This window comes from Melanerpes formicivorus, unplaced genomic scaffold (assembly GCF_026170545.1).
Source record: "Melanerpes formicivorus ecotype bairdi unplaced genomic scaffold, bMelFor1.0.p_v2 SCAF_17, whole genome shotgun sequence".
NCBI classification, from domain to species: Eukaryota; Metazoa; Chordata; class Aves; order Piciformes; family Picidae; genus Melanerpes; species Melanerpes formicivorus.
In genome coordinates, this window is record NW_027142369.1 from 7970232 (window position 1) to 7988155 (window position 17924).

General features: G+C 37.3%; 1 protein-coding gene across 3 annotated transcripts in view; it reads left to right on the plus strand.

Annotated features, from left to right (window-relative positions):
- TUNAR (TCL1 upstream neural differentiation-associated RNA) overlaps nucleotides 1–17924 on the plus strand; it is a 182058-nt gene that overhangs the window by 120719 nt on the left and 43415 nt on the right. The window lies entirely within an intron of this gene.

Here is a 17924-nt window from a genome sequence, read left to right on the forward strand (position 1 = left end):
AGGGATGGAAGAACAGAAAATTCTATGTCCAACCTGGAGTTACTGTTTTCTGCTTAGTACAAAACTAAAACAAACCTAGGAAAACCTACATAACTGACTAACTGACACTTTAGTTCTGACAGGATGGAAATCCTCACCTGTTTTCACAGATGTTGATCTCAAAAAAGCATGTTCACAGAGCAGCAGATACCAAAACCACCTCTGGAAATTTCATTGTATAATGTTTAAATACAGCTCTCTTCTGTGTTTAATCTTTGTCCCTGTTCTTTTAACCTAAAGCACATCTTGTGCTTCATGTGCGCTGGAAATCAAATTCAGGAATTACATAACTGGCTACAAGAGGAACGAGTGGCTGCCTTAAGGGGTCATCCACTGCTCTGCTGCTTCACAATAAATCTGAATGAATTCCTATTTCAATGAAAGTGGTCACAAGAGAGAACTAGAACAGAATTTCATTCCTAGTTTTTAACACCAAAATGGTAAAACTAAAAATCAATATCCTGAAAGTACTTTTGGTGTACCTACCTTACTTTACAATAACTTAGATATTTTTGTATTTCTTTAAATGAAGCAATTGATCTTTTGTTTCCTTTTTTTATTCAAAAACACAGATCTAATAGTTTTTGAGGGTATGGGAAATACCAGACTTGGAAAAAAAATAATATATTGCTTGTAACATAAGCCAACAAAATTACTAAAATGAAATTTGCTTGTTGCCTTGTTCTGCCCTTCTGGTTGAAAACCACACAGCTTTGAAGTTCTGGAAGAGCAAAGCACCTATTTTGTGTGTTGAGTTGTACTATGCACGATATGGGCTGTAAGACTGTTAGATTGATAGAAGGGATCCTTTTTTTCTGAAGAGTTTTTGGGTTTCTTTTGTTTTTCCTTAGGAAAGCCATATCAGCATTTTAAACTTTTCACACCTTTTCTTCCTTCTTATCTGCTAGGTGTATTCTCTCATGATTTATTAAAAGTTATAGAACATCTATTTTGTAAAAACTGCAGAGAAATCAAGTGCTGCAACAATGAGATATCTTATAAAAGGTTAGAGAAATAGTTATGCAAATTCCTGTGGAATTTTTTATATGTGTTTGTTGCATATGAACTAGCCTTATAACTTCTCTGAGGAGAGACAAGAATAAATAAGCTCTGAGAGTCGAGAAAGTTGTAGTTTTAAATAACTTGCTGAAGGACAAAGCAGTAAAAAAATGGTAACAAAAGGAAAAAGAAAAAAAAATAAATCTTTATTTCTTGGACTGAACTATGATTTTGTTTTTGTTATTTATGATATATATGTTCCTGAAACTGTGAAGACTGAGATGAAGGGCATTCTAAGAAATAGGCACATTAGAGAAAACCTTCCTGTAGTTAAATTATTCCACAGTCTATGAAACAAAATGTATTTTTGTGAAAATATTGCTAGTTGGTTCTCTTCATGTGTATAAAATATGACATTTAAAAAAAAAAACAAACCAAATAAAGTATTAGAAAGCATTAAAGTTGCAAAGAAAAAAACCCCAAACTTCAGTACTGAAAATTAATGAAAGAGCATGTATTATCACCTAGTACATTACAGTTCCTCATTGTGAGGCTCAACAAGGCCCTGGGCAACCTGATCTAGTTGAGGATGTCCTTGCTGACTACAGAGTGGTTGGAATAGATGACCTTTGGAGGTCCTTTCTGGCCTGGACTGTTCTATGATTCTATAACCTCAAGGGGGACTGTTTAATGTGTAGCTTACTGTATATCATATTAGGGTGGCATTTAAAGACTAATGCTTCGTAGTAAATGAGACCTTCCTCATAGATTACCACTCTAAAATAGAATCATTATCCCATTAAAAAAAAAAAAAAGTTCTCCCTCCCTTTCAAAACTCACCTACACATATTGGAAGCTGTAACTTATGAAATACCTGAAATTCCAAGGTACATGCACAACCATTCACAGAATTTTAGGGTTTGGAAGGTACCTTAAAACATCATCTAGTCCAAGCTCCCTGCCAGAGCAGGATCACCTAGCTTAGGTCACACAGGAACACATCTAAGTGGGTTTTGCATATAATTTGTGAAGGAGACTCCACAACCTCTCTGGTCAGCCTGTTCCAGTGCTCTGTCACTTTCACTGTGAAAAAGTTTTCCATGGAACCTCCTATGCTCAAGCTTGTGCCGTGTGCTCTCTTTCCTGGAGTTTATCTGTGACAATATTACCTGGACTTTATTTTGTGCTGAGTTTCACGCACATTTTTAAGATTATAAGGAGATGCTATATTGAGGAAATAGTATATGAAAATGCTATTTGAAGCCACCTGTACCCATGGATGAATTATGATTGCATATGCAATTATAATACTGTCACTGAGTGACTTTTGGGATCTTAATGTTCCATCTCAAGACTATTTCATGGAAGCTGTTTGATAGAGTAAGTACTCAATCTGTCATTTAAAATACTTATCAGAGAATAATATTATTATATAAAACTAAATATGGACAAAAGTGTGCACAGTTAGAAGGAAATAAGTCTATGCAGACCAAAAGGACCTTAATGTCTTTGTCTTCAAGGAGATATTTTCTTCACAGAAAATGAATATTCTTTCCAACTGGTGTTAAGTATATAAGACAGGAGGGAAACTCAAAGTGAAGTGTGGAAATTATGGTGGGGTTTTTTGTTGTTGTTTCTTTTCTTTTTTTCTTTTCTTTTTTTTAGTGCAAAGTCATTCAATATTTATGGAACTGTTTAGGATTTCCAACAGATCTGAGCATGTGTCTGCAAAAGAAAATCTATTTAAAGTGATTTAGTGTGATACTCCTTGTGCATCAAGATGTAGCAAGATGGCCAAACCTCCCTTAATTGACAACAAACATCAAGCTAATGGAACAGAGCTGGCTGAGATGAGGGGACTCCTCAAAAGAGGTCACTGCCCAGGGGTTGCTGACGGAGGGAGGCAGATAATGTTCAACTATGAAATTGCTGTGAGACAGCAGACCTTCATGGAGCACTCTGGTGACTTTGAGTTCAGTTTTTCCAAAACTTTAAGCCATAATATTAATAATATTGAGGCATTCTTAGCCCTAATGTTGCCCATAAATTTCATGCTTGTAATGGCATTACAAGATAATTCAGGGGCTCTGCTTGCATTTTTTGAGCAGCAGAACATATGTAGCCTTTGAACATTGTCCTTGTCTAAATAATTCAAATTTACTGTTACAAACAAAGAAATAAGTATTTTTCTTTCCTTATGTTAAGACTTCATAATCAGACTCTAACATGACAACTTCACAAAGAAATTGTTTTTCATAATTTGTAGGAGAAGAAGAAATAAGAAATTACCAATTGTGAAGTTAGATGCAGAGTTTAGAAAGCACCCTATTAGCACAATGAATTCTTTCTTTAACATAAGATGGCAAATAGAAAGCCTTGAGCTTTAATGTTTCTTTTGAACCCAGTTGTTAAAATACTTTGTGAAATTCAGTGATTGAGGAGTGCTTGGAATTCAAAATGACTCAAGTAAAATGTTCATGCTACTCAAGGCTTCCCACAACCAGAGCTTAAGATGGACAATGGAGAAAAGTACATAACTCAGTTGAAGCTGTAGAAATTATTTGATATAGTTAGAAGGCAATTTCCTGAGTTGGATTTTGTCCAAAGTTCTGCAGTTCTCACCTGAAGCTTATGGGAAAAGCCACAAGATCTTTTATGAGTACAAGTTTTTGTGACCTTTGCTGCAATGCCTCAGGTCAGAAGATTCAGGATATAGTGCTAGTACAGTACAGGTATGAGTAACAATACTATTTGTTTATTCTATGCCTGAATTAAGTTTCTGAATTTTGTTGTTCCTATATAAATAAAAGAAATATTCTTTAAACTCCACAATAACTATGCAAGAAATCTGGTAAAGTCAAGCAGTATTCCTCTTCAATAACAATTCTTAGTTAAAGGATGCAGAGAGAAGTTTACAAAAAGCTGTTTTGTAATGTGAATTATACTAGCATTTACAAAATTGGAGTTTTGTTTCCCAATGACTGCATAAAATGGTGGAGATCTTTGATAGTTAGTAGATTCTGTAGGAATAAGTGAGAGCAAAATGTGAATGGCAATTTAGAAGTGGTCTGAAAAGCAAGAACTTTCTTGTGAATAGGAATTATTTGATGTTAGACAGTGTTTTACCTCTGTGGATTGCAAAGCAATTTACTAATTATAATAAAAGCACCAGAATATCTTTTTGTGGGCAGTAAATATTATGGATGTTTTGCATAAGGGTAATGATGATGGTAGCTCTTGGTCTTCACATTGACCTGTCAACTGCACTCTTCAAAAGCTGAAAGTAGAAATTAAATTGAACTGTAATGATGAAAAAATAACAAGGTTTTTGGACTGAAATCCTGTTAACCTTTCCAGATTTTTTTATGTGACAGTCACAGGAGTGACTTCCTACATGGTGAGATTTCTCATTGTATCTGGTTAAGCCACACTAATTAGAAACAGGGTTACAGGCTCATTGTGATACTATATTCCTCTTAATATATAGCTTGGCTAATATATGACAGTTTTGTGGAGTTAATGAATCACATGAGATGCAAATACTGTTTTTAGGTTAAACAGAGTTTAAAAAAATATTACTGCACCTACTGTTCCAAGTACTCAGGAAAGGTCACAGGCTCGCTGTAGTGTAAATATTGTCACAAATAGGTAATTGTGCTGAAGCTTTCTTACGTGATCTTGTCTTCACAAACCCAAATACTGTATCAAAACAACAACTGATATAAAATATCTGCAGTTTATTTACCTGTGGTTTATCAAGCATACAGACTAGCATATGGCGAGAATGTTTATAATACATTTGTAATATTTAAGCACTGCCTTTTCTTGAAGGCATTAAATTAGACAAAATTGAAAAGAAAGAACAACAGAATCTGTCACATCTATTTAAGACACATACACTGATCATAGCTTGTTCCTACAGCTATGCTTGAGAAACAGGTGTGTGATTCTGGCAATCAAGCAAAACTAAATCATTCAAGGGTTGTCTAGGTAACCTCCTGAAATCCCTTCCATCCTGAGTTATCCTATAAGCCTGTCTTTTAAAACAGTTTTTGTCACATACCTGTTGGCCCTCACATCCAGGTTTGTGATCCCTTTGGGATTCAAGCTGCACAGCACTTGATACCCATTAGGCCTTGAAGGAGCAGCACTTGGTAGAAAACAATACAGGATATTAAAATCAAAATGAAGAAAAATGTGATGTGGTGGTTTTTTATGGGTCAAAAGAAGTTAAGAAACTACTACTCAACTGTGACCTGAAGACTGCCATTCTGGCCAGCTAAGACACACTAGCCGTCCATAAGAATATATCTAATCCATACCAACAAAATGCAAAACTGCATACCTTAAACAGCTCTTTGATGATGACTTTTAATTCATAAGTGGTATTGGAAAGGATGGGGCAGTATTTTCTGAAATTGCATCATCTCAGTTTGTAAGAACATGCCTGGGTCTTCAGTGAGAAAGCAATTTGCTTCCAAATATCCAGATCCCAGACATCTATTTATCATATAGCAAACACTAAACAACGGAAAGGAATGATTTCAGATCAACTTCAGTAAAATCTTAGTTCTGAAAGGTTGCATAGAACTGTTTACAAAGATGAAAGATCCAATTAGGATAATGTTGACCTTCTTTTTTTCAATTATTGTCAGTGATTAGCTCCTGGAGAGTAAATCAGCAGAGAATTTGATCCAGGTAGTTAATTCCACATCATGATCAAACTGCATTTGGGCAAATCTTCTTCCTTCTTACCTGATTCTAGGTAGTTTCTGCCAGGATTTCAGGCTGTTTGCTTCACCCCTTTGTGCTTTGCGTGTGTTTCAATGCTATCCACACAGTGCCCTCCTCGACCCATACCTCTGTTCTCTCTTCCTATACCGTTTTTTCCCTTGACATTTCTATTTCTTCTTTGCCCTAAGCCCTTCCACTACTACTTTTGTCTTTGAACTGGACTCAATCATCTTTCTCCTTTTTGTTTCACCTTCATTTTGAAATTTACCTTTTACCTTTAGAGGGCTAAAGGGTGATTGAGCACTTTAGAGTGCTTTTTCAAGAACTGATGGACCTAGCTCACTTCAGTGTATGGAGCACTCCTAGACCCTATATAGTTCATAAAAGTCTGGAGAAAAGAAAATGGTATTATATCCATGTATCCTGGTAGTTTATTACAGTATCCTTCCATTCATCATCTGCACAATGTCTGCAACAAATGTGCTGCAACATTCTCTTAAAGCAGTTGAAAAATCAGAGTAATTTTCCATTGATGAAGGAGTTTCTGTTTCTTTCTGGACTATGAAAATAATGCTGCTTCTTAAGCCTGGTTTAAATATTTCATCACTGAGTATAGGACAATAGCGAACGAGTTGTTTGTCAGCTTAGATTCATCTTGATACATGCATTGGCATGCTCAAGATGTGTGTACGTATGTGTTCTACTCTTTTTCAGGGAACACAATATACTTTGATTTCTAGGGCACTATGTCAGGACAGCCCAATGGCAGCCTGTCCAGCTCTGCAGGGTCGCAACTGATTTTTTTATCTGACATAAAAGAAATGTTTGAGTTTAAGCAAAACTAAAAACAGTTCCTGAAACTTCTGATGCTGTTGCTACAAAAAGAAGTGATCACAAAATATTATTTTAAAACATGCCTGAACTTAAGCCAAAACTGTATCTTACATGTGCTGACTCAAATTCCTCATTCTTGTGTATAGGGACTTGTTCTTTAAGCACAAATACATTTATTCCGGTTCTGAATGTGGATATGCACAGAGAGCATCAGGATTAGTGTTTCTAGGTAGAAATAAAAGTAACATAATCAATGGGTTCAAACTTGAACATAGAAGATTTCGCCTCAACATGAGGAGAAACTTCTTTATGGTGAGGGTGATGGAGCACTGAAACAGTCTGCTCAGGGGGGTGTGGAGTCTCCTTCTCTGGAGACTTTCAAAACCCACCTGGATGCATTCCTGTGCCAACTACCCTAAGTGATCCTGCTTTAGCAGGGGGGTGGACCCGATGATCTCTTGAGGTCCCTCCCAACTTCCAAGTACTGTGTTACTGTGATAATTGTTAAAGACACCAAGTTCCTTTTTAAACATTTCTTCTTACAGGACTCTGCACCCCAGACAGTGCTAATTTTTAGTAGTGGTTACATTATTTTTTCTTTTAGATCTTGGGACTTTTTGCCATTTGATTGCATTTCACCAGGAAAATTATGTTGGATATATTATTTAGTGAAAATAACTTGCGAACATGCATAGACAAAATTGCTGTGGTGAGGATTCTCTGAGCAGGATATGGAGAAGTGCATTTGGAGGTCTTTGGTGCTCAGGGAGATGCATGTATTATCTAAAATTAATTGATCCCAGTCTGTCAAAGGATTGCTTCATGCTAGAATAGCACATGGGAATATCCAAATGACACAGAACAGCATTATATGATGCTTACTAGGATTCTGGTTGCTTGAGGGGCTGTACACCCTCACTCAGTTCCTGCTGACTTTCAGAAGGAGCTGAAAATGCTCAGAGTCCTTCCTGGGACACTCAGACTCTCCCAGGATTAGAGTGGGATACCCATAAGCCCTCTCTACAAGGATAGTGTCACCTTCCTAAGCAAAAACAACCCTTGGAACAAATTCAATTTTTTACAGTCAGTAGCTGAAATGCCACGTCTCATGGAAAACTATAGATCCTCTAGAGTTATTAATATCCTAGCTTTGGGACATACAAACATTGACCTCTATTTGTAAAATATATCTTTGAGTGCAGGAAGTATTTTGTGCAAAATATAAGGCAAATATTTTTACACAAGCCTTATTGGACCTGATGGAAGAGGAGTAATTCAGACACTCAAAACAATTTCTTGAGGCAGGTGCCCTTTGCAGTGTCAGAATGTTGAAGTTCTTGATACTGAACAAGATAGTGATAAATTTCATGGCTACTGGCTTCTATTTCTGGGAAAAAAAAAATAATAAAAAAAGCTACTGTTATATCTCTCATTCTATTTTTTTTTTCTCCCACTGCTCAATGTTAAAATGGCCCAGCTTTTCAAATGTCCATTCAATGTCAGACTTCTTCAAAGATTTCTCAGGCTAGGAACCCAAAATTGAAACCCTCTGTCTGTTAGAAAGTCAAAATGCATGATAAGCATATTTAGAAGTCAAATGTGAGTTGAACACAGGATAAACATTGAGGATGAGATTGAGCGAGACTTTGTTGCAGTGAGATTGCTGGATATCATCTGTGGTTATCAAGCTGCCATAGTGGCATAGAACATATGAGAAAATGCTTCCTCTACAAGAAAATCAGCAGCCAAGGCATTATCAATGGGCTGGCAGTTTTCCATGTACATATAGGCTTAGGATACTTGGACTGCAGCAAAATACAGAATTGTGAATATGGCAAAGAAAAGCATATGCAAACTTAGTGCTACAGCACTTGCAGGTAAATCTATGAACTACCAATGAGCTGAGATAAGGATGTGGAATTCCCTGTATCTGCTGTGTGCACTTCTGCAGAGCTGGAATGCAAAACATGGCCATTCCTCCCCCCCCCCTTCCTCCCCCCCCCCCCCCCCCCCAATCAATAAATCAATAATTGTTTTGGTTGGAAGAAACCTTTTAAGGTTATGAAGTTTAACCATGAACCTCACACTGCCAAGTCCCCAGTGAACCATGTCCCTATGTGCCACATCTAATGCCCTTTAAACATTTAAATACTTTCAGGGACTGTGATTACACCCCTTCCTCATGAAGCGTCTCCAGGTGCCTCACAACCCTTTTGGTGAAGAAATTGTTCCTAATATCCAATCTAAACCTCACCCTTACTGTAGCAGGGGGCCAAAAACTGAACACAGTATTGGAGATGCAACCTCACCAGTGCTGAGTACAGGAGCACAATCATTTCCCTAGTCTTGATGGTCGAACTCTTTCTGATACAAGACCGAAACTGTTGACAAGTACCCCCAGGTCCTTTTCTGAAGTGCACTTTTCCAGCCACTCTTCCCATCTGTAGCACTGTATGGGGTTGTTGTGACCCAGGTGTACAACCTGGCACGTGGCTTTGTTGAACCTCATACAATTGGCCTCAGCCCATTGATCTGTCCTGTTGAGATCCCTCTGTAGGAGAACCTTCCTACCCTCGATCAACTCTTTGGGCCTGGCCATTCAACCAATTTATCCAGTTTATGCCTGTCCAAACCATGAGCAGCTAGTTTCACTGTTTGAAACAGTGTCAAAAGCTTTACTCATGTCAGGCAGACAGCATTTACAACCTTTCCCTCTGGCTGGTCTTGGTTGTGTGATTGTCCTGCATGTGTCATGTGATAGTACTCAAGATGTTTTGCTCCAGCTTCTTGGACAACTGGGGTAATGGAATTAGGGGTTAATTTTGGTTTTATGTTTTCAGAATGTGCTGTTTTTTAAAGGGTTAGATCAAGCTCTGCCATGAGGAAAAAGTAACTCAAAGTATGACATTGTTAATAGTCAGAAAGCTTTAAATTCGGGAATCTTTTTTTCTTCAAGATTTGGTGGCACTACAGGTGGGCAGTGTGTGTGGGAAGTATGAAAGGTGACAGCTGGACTGTAAATTCATGCAACTGGGGAGTTTCTTTTATGCTTGAATAGCATTTGGCTCAGTGGTGTTTTGGTCTGTGACTGGACTCATCATATAAATAAATTGAGTGTTTTCTTTTTGGCCCTGAAGGGAACAGGCATGTGTTTGTGCTGCATTCATTATCTGAGCAAATTCAGATTCAGCATCACACTGTCACATCCAGGAGAGTTTCAAGTCAAAGTAGGGTTTCGACCAGCACCTTCCAAGATGTTTTGTGTGACTTTTTGGTCTAGCTGTGTAGTGATACCCAGAGACACTGGAGCCAGCTGGCAAAAGCCCTCATCTACAGCCTCTCAAAGTCTATTGTCATGAGCTTCCGCAGGATTTGAATTAGAGTTTTTAATCTGAAGATCTCATTGGGTGGTGCCAGTAAATGGGTCAGTTATTCCAAAGTGTTCAGCACTTACATTTTAGTAACAGCCTTCATCCGTATATTTTCCACAAAGTCCCAAAGCCTGGCTTGTTTAGGCTATAGAAAGAGCAGTCACAAATGCATTTGTTTGTATCTAGAGGATGCAGCATTATTAGTGTTCATTCTCCACTTACTCTCTATTGGTAATGATAAAATGTTCAGTAATACTGACAAATGCTGCTTTCACATACGCATCCCCAATAGATTTTGGAGCTATCTGATACATTTCTCAGGGGAGCAGAAACAATTACAGTACTTACATATACTGCATTTTCTTCTTCCTACCTGTTTGCCCCTAATAAACACAAAGCCTCTAATTTCTTTTACACTCTGACATGTTAGAAATTAATGGAGTAAAAGCACATGCTGTTTTACTTTGCCAGAGACTGGCTTATACAACAGATTTTTACTCTGTAAGACAGATTTTGCTGTATTTGTGCTTTTTCCATCTCCCCCTGAGGAGTATTAACTCAAAGCAATCACAAGACACCCATCCTTGCCTGCTGCTTCTTGAACTGTTATACCCTCTTTGCTTCTTGTTCTCTATTTAAAGCTGCTTTTTTTTTCTTTTTCTTTTTTTTTTTTGTGTGTGTGTTTTTTTTTTAAGAGCAACAACCAAAAAACATAAAGGCTGTCTCCTTTCCTGAAATCATAGCTATGTGATATGAAAAAGATTAAATGTGTAAAACACTTGTGCTCATGCAGAATTCACTTTCAACAACTCTATTCTTTCTACTCATCTGAGAGCACTGTCAAGTACTGTATTGGAAAGGTAGATGCGCACATGCTTGGAAAATGCTGAGCTGCTCGTGGAGCTGTAGACACTGCATGTTTATGACTTGGTTTTCTAAGCAATCTCCAGAGCTTGAACGGATTACAGTGATATTTTAACAAGGCTGCTAGCATCCGTCACCAGCTTTCACTTACTGAGAAAGCTAAAAGACGGAAGAATGTAATTATTTCTGTGCAAGCTAAAGGCTAGTGGCACCCTGTCATGAGAACGTTGATGCTTTAAACTTCTTCACCTCCTGCAAGGTAAACGGGTAAGTCTCACAGGCTTCCCTTTCAGTATTCATTTTAATAAAGGGGCAAGGGCTCGCAGGGGACCGGTGTCAAAGGAAAATGTGTTTGATATGAAGGCAAACTGTCTGTCTTAAATTTTAAATATGCAGTACTGCACAATGTCATTTTCTGTCAGCTTACAAATCCACTGCTTTCCATAACCAAGATCTGAATCTCACTCCCAGCTAATCCCTAATATATTGAGCTATTGTATACATTTGTATGCTCTTGGGAGAGAATGTGTATGCCAATCATCTGTGCATAGTGAAATATCTGTGTCTAAATCTTTCTGTCATTATATAATTCCTTCTAAATGCATCACACCAGATAAAACAATCTTATTTCATATGATAAATGCAAGAGTATGTATAGGATTGTGCTTTCTAAAGATGATGTTTGTTGGACAGTTTTTCCCTGAAAATATAATTTCCTGACCTGATATCTTTGAACAATTAAGTTTCAGGTGAGTTCTGTATCATAGCAGAACTACTGTGGTAAACAAGGGGTTTCCTAGCTCTCAGGTGGGAAAATAACAGCATCAAAAATAGATACTTCTTTCCCTTTCACCCTTGAAAGAACACTACTTCTCTTTGAGAAATGGCACTGCTGTGCCTCTAGAGGTGAGGATTTCTATCTGAAGAGTTTTAACATAAAAGCCCTGATTACCATTTAGGAGAAAAAAAAAAAAAAAAGACCAAAAAGACCCTTTGACCATAAAAAGTTTTTGTCTTAATTATTTTTTTTGCTGTCCTCTGAGAACATTTCCTAGCTTACATATTATTATTAATGAAGGACAAAGATTCTACACGGTTCCCAAAGGAGTTTTGTTTGCAGCAATGGCTATCAGAGAAGAGAGTATTTTTAGCTAACAAAATAAATATTACTACTTAGTTATTGTTTTAAAATATGGTTGTTTACAGAAAGCCATTAATTTAAGCTCCATTTACAATGTGGCTATGATAATTGAAACAATACCTGCTGGCAGACACAATTATAAATAAACTTCAGCAGAATAATTAGATGTGCAATTAACAGAAGACTAAGTTATTATCACCTTCTCCTCTGCATAATAATTCTGCATAAAAGCATGAGAAGGGACTCTCATTAAAACCTCACAGTGGATCAATCCACAAAAGGGAGTGAGATGTTAAGACAAAGCATTCAAGATGTGCAAACACTGTTATTAATTGGTTAAACAGAGGCCAGCACCAAAGAAAAGCCTAACACCAAATTTAGCAATTAAGAAATAGATATACAGTAAAAGGTTAACATGTTTAGCCCAATTTTAGTTTGGTTGCCTTTTTTGTTTGTTTGTTTGTTTGTTTGGGTGTTTTAGGGTTGTTTTTTGTTGTTGTTGTTGCTGTTTTGTTGTGGTGTGGGATTTTTTTATGGTTGGTTGGTTTGTTTGTGGGTTTCTTTAAGGAATGGATTGGAGTACCTTGTGGGTCTATATTTATAAATTTTGCTTTTCTATTTTGGATCTGAGGAATCCTTTGAATACCTGTGGTTTATTCATCTGTAAAGTTTGCAAAATATTAATTAATGCAGTCAATAATTATTTAGAAAGGATTTAAAGGAGCCTAACAGAGGACAGCTGGAGGAGTTTGCTTTCCTTCCCAGCTATGGGGTATCCACTACTGAACTTCAGGGACTTGTTAAACTTTTCCCAGTGACTGTCACCAGAAAGCTGCTTGCAAAGATTCCTCTGCTAGTGACAAATAGAAACCCAAGCCAAACTGGCTAATGATTGTTTTGTGAAACAAAGTAAAAAGAGTCATGTTTTAAAGGATTTTACACCTGTTCTAGCACTGTCCTGTGTTTAGTTCAGTAATTAAGAGCTCTGGGTGTGAATCATGTGAATATTCCATTTGTATTATTTTTCTTAATGCTTGGAGGTTAACTCACCTCAGTTATTTCTCTACATCTTTTAAAGAAAATCAAAGTAGAAAGTAAAAATAAAAGTAGAGGAGTGAGACAGAACTAAATTTTTGTTCTCTGATATTGAACAGTGATGTCGTGAAATACACACCCAAGAGCTTAACAAAACTGTTGTAGGACTGATTTAGCCAGTGCCTATCTATATTGCCTGTTGAGAAATAATGTGAATATTTATTCAGCAGTAATAACTTTTGCTGCTTGAGAGCCTTTTTTTATCATGTGTGAATATGCTTATCTAGAAAAGGATTTCAGGCAGATGATCACCCTTGGGATTCAATGAATTCATGCACTGCATGTCCTATCTCACTACGCGGCTGTAGAGCAAGATTACCGTTTTTCTAATGAGATTCCAGCTTGAACACAGACACTGCAAGCACATCACAACCTCTTGGAAAATAGTACCTTTACTCTGGAGTGGTTGAATGTGTACATGGAACTAGCCTACTTAAGCAGCATGAGAGGTATAAGTCTGTCCTGATTTGGTATAACAGGCGAAGAAGTTTTTGTCCGAGACTGTAGTGGGCTCCTTGGAATAGAGCCCGTTCATCTGCTTAGAACCTGGGTAGTGTTTTGTTACCTAGGTCAGAGAGGCAGGATCAGAACACTCTTTTGGTGAGTAACTTGTGTTCAGTATTGATGATCCCCACAAAATGTAAAACGGCTGCTGCATCTTTCTTATACAAAATGACATTTTAGGTCAAGATATCCCTGTTTAAAATAAGTTAAAATAAATTGAGATTATTCATTTATGTTCTATTTCTGTGCTAAGCTCATTTCAAACCAGGTTTTCTTTTTCTAATGGAAAAAAAAAAATAGTATATGTATTTTCTGCAATGAATATGGCTGTGCTGCTAGCCAGGTAATCACATTTTAGTGCATACATTTTTGATACAGCTATATTGAAGTGCTATATTTAGTGTTAGAGTGATGTAAGGGACAGTGCTACATATACCAGTACATGGTGAATTTAAGCTGAAGCTAGTTCTTCAATGGACAGGTAGGAGTGTGTATTTATTATTACTAGCTACAGTGATGTAAATTAAGGATGATTTCATTGAAACAAGTGAATGTAAAAAGTTTACTTTTTGCATTGACAAAATTAGAATCAGATCCATTAACATTTACTTCAGATTGCCTTGGAAAAGTATGAGCAAGTCCAACAATTAGTAACCACATACTGGAACCTTTTACCATTCCTTGGTCAGTGGTCAAGTTGTAGTAAGGCAGCATTTAATAAAAAAGAAAGGCAAAACCAAACCGGAACTGTTTTGCATTTTATTTTCTTTATTTACCACTGGCTGTAGTATTTTCTTACCGTTGCAAGTTTTTGACAACTATGATATCCTAGTCTGATTTGCACTGATGGAAACTAGAAAATTATACCAGTTGCCATATGGCATATTGAAAGTGATTATTACAGTAGTATTATATTTAAAGTATGTTGGAAATAGCTTTTAGGGATGTTAACTATACTGCAGATAGATGCAACTGTGTACATCTGTCATGCTTTGGATATGTTTTTTTGTAATAAAGGTCTATTTCGTACGGTTAGATTTTCCAATTAGTTACTGATTATGATCTGGAAATGCACTCACTGAAGCTCAGACTCTCATCCATGTATTATGGCATTTAAACTAAAAAGGCAAGAAATCAATTCAGTTGTTTGTGCTGCAATTGCCTGAATAATAATTGAGATACAGGGTATCGAAAGGCCAAAATGAAAACACATCCAGAAAACTTATTCTCAAATTATTTTCACGGGTTTATGATTAAAATTTTATTCATAAATAAATTATATATTTTGCTCCTTATACTTCAAGCAATTTCCATGATCTGTGAATACAATATTGATTTAAAAAATTTAATTCAATCCCCAACTGGCAGCTACCAGAAAAGATGCAGCTTGCAAGGATTAGACTACAATTGCAGTGTATTTGCAGTGTTTTGATAGACAAGCAATTTGACTTGCTTCTAGTGACCAGACAGTACTGTGGCAGGCAGCTGGGTGAACTGAGGAAGACATTTCCACTGTCACTCAGTTCAGAGGCCACCTGAATGTCCCCCTGCACTACCCTGTGGGAAGGCATCTTTTGATAACAGAGGCTGCTGAAGCAATCTGAGTACCCAAGAAGCAATGCTGGCACATCCATCTTCAAGACCTTTGTCTTCCTTGCTCCTGACACTTTCAGGGAGATTCCTGGGAAATGTTTTGCTTCATCTTCTAAAGCCTGACAGACTGTACCCATATCTTCCAAGTCCCTAGGGGTCTCTGCTCTTCAGGCCAGGGAACATTTCTGCCCAGCACAGTAAGGAGCCTGTCCACCCCCATTGTCCTCCTTCCCAGCAGCACAGACATCCACAACCACCCAAAGAAAGGCACCTTTTCCCTAACTTGGGCCACCACTTTGCATTTGATTCAATCCTCACTTGCCTTCTTCAAATGTCATCCCTTCCACTTGGTCCTTTCCTTCAGCCTGGAACAGGATATATTGACAATAGCATTTTTTAATTCCCATTTGTCTCCCTGGGGATTTCTCATTATCAGGTCTCAGTAACACAGAGGAGTCAGTCTAAAATCTGAAAAGGGTTTCTGCCCAGCCAGTTGCCATGGCTTGTTATGTCTCCTTTTATCTTGATGCCCGAGGTCTTGTAGCACTAGCCTTGTCGGGCTACGGGGCATAAACACAGAGGAGTTCTGCTGGTCTGATTCAAGCTGCAGAAATCAAAAAGGTTTTGGTGGGACACTAGTTGTACCCTTTCCCTGGGGCATGAAAGCTGACTAGGTTCTAGCTTGCTCTAGTACTTAGGCTTACAGGACAGTCATTTTCTCAAAGAGGATAATGCTACTATTGAAATGATAGAGAGTTGTGAAGAGGAAAGATAAATAGCAAATGGAATAAGAACAGAACATGTCCATTAGTCAGCCTTTTCAATGCATAATAAAAAGCATTTATATGAGATTAAATTCAAGCCTTGTGTAAGTGAAAGGGAGATACTGTACTTGCATTCTGTAAGAGACTGAATTTAATCTAAGCAGCTTTGCATCTTCTAAAAAAAAATCTAAAATCTCGGAAATTGTACAACAGTTCACACCTCCAAACCTGCCTCTCCTACAATTTCTTGTAATAATCTGATGGCTCTCTCTCACACATCAGTTTGCTTTTGTTTTTAAGTCACTTGATTTTTAAATTACTTGATTTCTTTTCTATGCTTGTTTTGCTTTATTGCTTTGCCCTTCAACTGCCCTCTCCTAGCACTTTTTATGATATTTGCTCCAGTACAGAGTTTCAGCTCTCTTTAGTATTCCTCCTTGTCAAAATAAAGCACGAAACAAGGCATGTGAAAACATTAATAATTTGTTGTCACACTTTTAAAGATTGCATTGTCAAGGATAAAATCAGGCACCAGAATGAATATAAAGGGGTAAAAGTGGAGTAGGTAAAACAACTACAGCTGATCTTGTTGATACAAATCTTTCTTTACTGTGTGTATGGTGAACTATATTCATATAGACTAAATAATTACTGTGTAAGAATTTGGGAAATCTCTCCATGTTTCTTTGTTCCCTTAGTCTAAATGTCCTCACACCCAAGCACTTACTCACCCCTAATCTTTTCTCTATTTCTATATTTTTCACATACTATCTTCCTCAGATCTTGTGCTAGCTCCCCTCTTCTATTTAGTCTTTCATAAATCATTACATAAATTCAAAGAAAAAAGTAGTCTGTTTTTCCCCCCTTATGTCCTTAAATTGAACAGCTATCTTTCACAGGCTGGAAAGATTCATTGACAGATGCCTAGGAGCTAGCTGCATTTAACCTCCTCCTTTTTGTTACCCCATTTCATTCAGAAAATTAAAAAAGAATATTGAAACAGTATTTGACCCTATTTTAATTTTTAATTTTAACCCACTAGATGTACCAATACCCTCTTGTTCCTATGTTGTGACTCACTTCCTAAACCAGACACTGTTTCTTTTGTACTTTTTGCATGCATTAGTGTGCATCCCTGTATGCACGTACTCTTAATTTTCTGCACTCTTATGATCCAGATGTCAGTGTGTGATTAACCATTCCTATTAAAAAATGCCAGAAGATGTGGTGGGTTGAAATTCCACCCCTATCCCCCCCCCCCCAACATTAAATTTCCTAGACTGTCTCAGTGAGAAACAAATGAAAGCTGTATTTACAAGTAATACTACAATCTGCAATGGAATGCAATTAATATGTACAGCATATACTGTGTTTACAATGTTTACAGGTATTTAACAATTAATAAACAGCATGAGGACCTCCCTGGCCAAAGACCAGGGGAAGGTAATGGCTTGTTCCTCCCTGCCCCCTCCCCTTACCCCCCTGTACATGAAAGGAACAAGAGAAAGGAACAGAGAGACGATAGACTTAGCCAAAACAAGGTCAAGCAGAAGCGGGTTAGTATCTCTCCCAGAGCAAAGAAGCTAGAAAAGAGAGAGAAATTTTTTACATTACTAGCTTAAGTCTGTTATCTTTCCAATGGGATTCTTTGGAAGTATCATTATTTTCCTTTTTATGCCCAGTAGTGATTTATTTACTTTTCACTACCTCCTGTTCAAGATCTATGAAAAAATTTTAAAGGCATAGCCTAAAACTACCACAGATGAGTAAATGCTCAGATAAGTTTTTAGTCTAGAAAGAAAAGAGACTGACTAGAGATATAATGAATTTTATATGCATAAAAGGTAGTTGCAGCAAGGAATGGAGAAGCTCTTTTCCTTGGTTGTTGTGGATAGGATGAGAAACTGTGCTTAATTTTGTAGCAATGGAACTTAGAAATACCCTTTTTGTAGTTACAGTAGTGAGGCACTGGAGTCTCCAGGAAGG